Source organism: Hipposideros armiger, unplaced genomic scaffold (genome assembly GCF_001890085.2).
Source record: "Hipposideros armiger isolate ML-2016 unplaced genomic scaffold, ASM189008v1 scaffold_155, whole genome shotgun sequence".
NCBI lineage: Eukaryota > Metazoa > Chordata > Mammalia > Chiroptera > Hipposideridae > Hipposideros > Hipposideros armiger.
In genome coordinates, this window is record NW_017731505.1 from 267,708 (window position 1) to 272,271 (window position 4,564).

Genomic DNA, 4,564 nt, shown 5'->3' on the forward strand with positions numbered 1-4,564 from the left:
GGCTACTTCTGGGGGCCAGTGGGAAGACAGGCAGTTCCAGATGCCACCAAGAGACGCTTTTCATTGTCCTACAGTACTAACAGCTCGGCGCCATGATTTCTGGTAGTGACAAGGTATAGAACATTGCTAATGTCAGAATCGAGCATTCATTTGTTGGCTTATTCACACATTCTCTATCTAGTTATTATGCTCTGGTGTCGGGGAAGGAACTGTGTTGGCAGAAAGTGACGCACAAGTGACAGACTATTACCTTGCCCTTCGGGGTTAGGGAGAAGGCTGAGAGGAATGCCAAGAATTACAACCAGATGGTAAAAATGCTATAAGCCAGGTTTTATGGCAACTCAGAGGAGAAGGCAAAGGCTCCCCCAGGTGGCGGAATTTGAGCCGACACTTGAGGAATGAGGGGGCCTAATTGCCAGCCTCATTGTATTACTTTCCTATCCTTGCTGTAACAATTACCCCACATTTAGCAGCTTAAGCAACATAAATGTGTTATCTTACAGTTCTGGAGGTCAGAAGTCCCACACAGGTCTCATGAGGCCAAAATCAAAGTTCTGGAGGGCTGTGTCCCTTTCCAGAGGCTCTAGGGAAGAATCTGCTTTCTCGCCTTTTGCAGCTTCTGGAAGCTGGCCGCACTCCTTGGCTCGTGACCCCCTCCTCCATCTTCAAAGCCAGCAACACTGCATGTCTTTGACCCTCTCGGTAGCTACATTTCCCTCTGGTTCTCCTGCCTCCTTCTTCCACTTGTAAGGATCCTAGGGATTCCATTGGCACAACCAGGGTAATTAGGACTCTCTTCCCTATCTTAAGGTCAGCTGACTAGCAACCTGAATTCCAACCCTTTTGCCGTGTAAGCTACATATTTGCAGGTTTCAGGGATGAGGTTGTGGACATCTTGGGAGGGCCATTCTTCTACCGAATACACCCATTTTACAGATTACTTACTCCGTGGCTTTGAGCAATTTGTTCCAGTCTCTCTGAGCCTGAGGCTTCTCATCTGCAAAACATAGAACTAACACCCACCCTGCCCATTTCACAATGCCCCGAGAATTTAATGAGATAGTGTATGTAAAACTTTAAAAATGGGAAAGCTCTCTGTTAACATAAATGTTAACATAAATGTTCCTACTGGGGGAAGGGACTTCGTGGGTGTCACCTACATTCTTGGCAGGGGCTATAGGATGGCTTATCACAGATGGTGCACGTCTCTTCCCAATGCCACATTCAATGACATCACATTGGTATCTTGAAATCAGCCGTGGTGGGAGTATTTACACCATGAAAATTGGCAAACACTACAAATCAGAGTACTTTCCCCCCCAAAGAGCATTTACCAGCATATCATAATGTCATCCTATTTGTTTAAGAAAAATGACCTGAAACGTTTCTTCCCTTATAATGGAGATGGGCAAACTGAGACTCAGAGACAGCGATAAACCTGTTTAAGGTCACACTGCTGGTGAGGGAGTGGGGAGGCCAGCTTGTCATATACTCCAATGTTTTGGTCGTTCTACCACACCCTAATAACCACGCTACACCCCTCCAACTCGGCCAACCCTGTGAGTAGGTTAGTCCAACTGTCCAAGAGAACTCTGGGACTTAAGGTATGTTAAAAATGTAACCATCATCCCAAGGTGGTAGATGGCCAGTTTTGGGCTGTGGAAATAAGGTTTCATGGGGCTTATCCGGGTCACTGCCTACATTGGTGGCTCCTGTGTTAGCCTTTAAACAGACTTGACCTAAATTGTGTTTGAAGCCTTCCACTTCAGAGGTTAGGCAGCATATGAAAACAGTCAATTTTCCTCTGTCAAGTGCAGAGGTTTAAAGAGATTTGATGCAAGCAAGTTGCCAGGTCACTCAAAAGTCAAAGCCCAACACAGCTTCCTCTTGGACAACCTGGAAGTATTTGAAGGTCAGCAAATACAAGTGCTTCTTTCAGAAATGGATAGAGCAAACAGCAGGCTGGTATTCTTTGCGAGCAGCGAATAGTGGCAATTCGAGAGAGGAAAAAACACCCTGACTTTGCTTTATGCTTGATTTTAATCAGGTTCCCATTTCCCTGACCTTGTGCTAACTTTTTCTTACTAAGTTTTGGGTCTTGTTTGAAGGTATAAGGAATCTAAACTGCAGGCTGACCGACCTCCGAGATATTGCGGGTTCAGATCCAGACACCGGATTAAAGTGAGTTGGAATCCTTTTGCTGGTGTAGAGTCATGCCTTTAGTTTGTAAAAAATGCAACACCTGTGAGGTGCAATAAAGATGAAACAAGCTATGAGTGTGGTTAGTGGGCACGAGGATTTAATTACCACAGGGGCAAAGATCGCACACCTAACAATGGTTCTCAGGCTTGGCTACACATTGGATTCACCTGGGGAGCTTTCAAAACTTCAGCTGCCCAGGCCGCCTCCAAACCAATGAATCAGCATCTCTGGATGGGAACCAGTAAGACTCCCAGGTGATGTCCAGGTACAGCCACGGTGAGAACCACTGCGCCCACCTTACATTTCTATTTCGTGGGGGTTTTGATCATTTATAAGGAGTCTGGGAAAAGCTTAGTATCCAGTTACAACTGGAGGCCCCGGCTCCACTGAAGGTGAAAGGCCCCCCCACACAGCTGCAAACCAGTTCTCCCAGCCTTGTATGACATCACCAGGAGCCAATAAAAAACTTGAGTTTACCTGTTCCTGTCCAAATGGATCAAACCTAGAAATTGCTGGACAAACCTTAGCATTAGGTACCCCCCAAACTGTTCTTTTTATGAGAGAGAGCCCACTCTCTGATTTGCACTAGATCCAGCTTTTCATTAGCTCTCTTAGTTTCCAGATTTGCTCCGAGGCTGTTATAGTATTGGTTGGAGGAGGGTTTGAGTCCACAGGCAGGTGAGAAGCCAGGTTTCAGAGTAAACAAAGAGGACTCCCTTCCCCCTCCTGCTGAAGCGAACACCGAAGTTTTAGGTAGACTGTTGCTGCCATCTACCGACAGTAATTGGTATTGACCCGTGAGAAACAGTCGTAAGCCCCGCTCCCCGTGGTGGTAAACCCACCTGGATTCATCTCTTGCTGGTGCTCTGTAATTTCCCTAACAATGCAGGAGGCAGAAAGGATTCTCCCCTTAAATATACCAGATGAGGGTAATGAGAATAGGGAGATGTATTCGTCTAGTTTACATTATCTTTGGATGAGTTCATATGAATCTTAAATGAGCCTTCCTTTTGCCCTGTTTTATATTCCGTGATCAGAAAATTGTGCTCGTGTGTTCAAACTAGTACCTAACTTGAAACTTCTGGCAATTGGAGGCCGGAAAAGTATGCAGAGCTGTCCTGATGAGTTCGAGGAGCAGGAAGACCAGGGGAAGCTAACCTGTGGCCATTTAAGAGCCGTTCAGCAGATGTTTGTCCCAACGCTATCCCCTCAACATTGCTCAAACGTATATCGTTAGAAACGCATTCATTTGGTTTTAAGATATTGTCACCAGTAAACAAACCATAGAAATCTCTGGAAAGATTAATGTGTGCATCACTTACATAATAAACATTTATCAGATCACGTTCCAGAATTTTATTCCACAAACATTTCTTAAACAACTGCTAAAATGCACACTCTGCTTGGCACTCTGAGGGATACAGGTAAATTGTGGCTCTTGCCATCAGGGAATTTACAGTCTTGTTGGGGAGGGAGATGAAGCTACTATGTTCAAGACAGAATAAAGAAGCGCCATGAATGAGAGCAGACTGCTGTCCAATATGGAGGTGGAAATCTTTATTGTGAGTGCGGTCCTCGGGTGACGCTCAGACCAGTGGTTCTCAACATAGGGTGCCAACCAGCAGCAGCAGCATCGCTTGGAAACTTTAAAAAGATGCACATTCTCAGGATTGTCCCAGACTGTGTTTTAACAGGCCCTCCAGGGGATGCACGCCAAAGTTTGAGAGCCGCTATTTCAACGAGAAGATGATGTGGGATAGAAAAGAGGCCTTGAAAGACACGGAGGCGCGCCTTATCATCAAGGGCTAGTGAGAGGGCATTTATGCTACTCATCCCTTATATTTGCATTGTGATTTACCCTGTATTATCTGATTTCATCTTTACAACAACAGGACACGAGACAGAGGAGGGAGTGGAAAAAGTGTAGGTTCGGAAGCAAGTGTGAAGTGGGTACACACTGACAGAAAGCTATGGCAGCTAGGGCAAGGCCTTTAAGCTTTCAGAACCTGCTTTTCTCACCTGTAAGTGGTTCTGTTCCTTCCCTCTCTCCTCCCTGACTTGTCTCTTCTCTCACCTGCACGCTCACCTACATCCTTCCCACTTCTTTCTTCTCTTTCCACCACCTGACACAGCTAAAACCTGCCCATCATTTAGACGTGAATATTAACCCCTTCTCCTATACCAAAGAAGAACCTATCACTTTTACACTTTCATTATTTACTGCTTCTGAATTAGAATCTGCTTTGTTGTCACTTCTCTCTTTAGAAGAAATAATGTCCTCTCGGGAGACCTAGTAAAACCTGTTCAAAGAGCTAATCAGCTGGAATATAAAGCCCTCAAGGCATGTGGCTTGGATTATTTG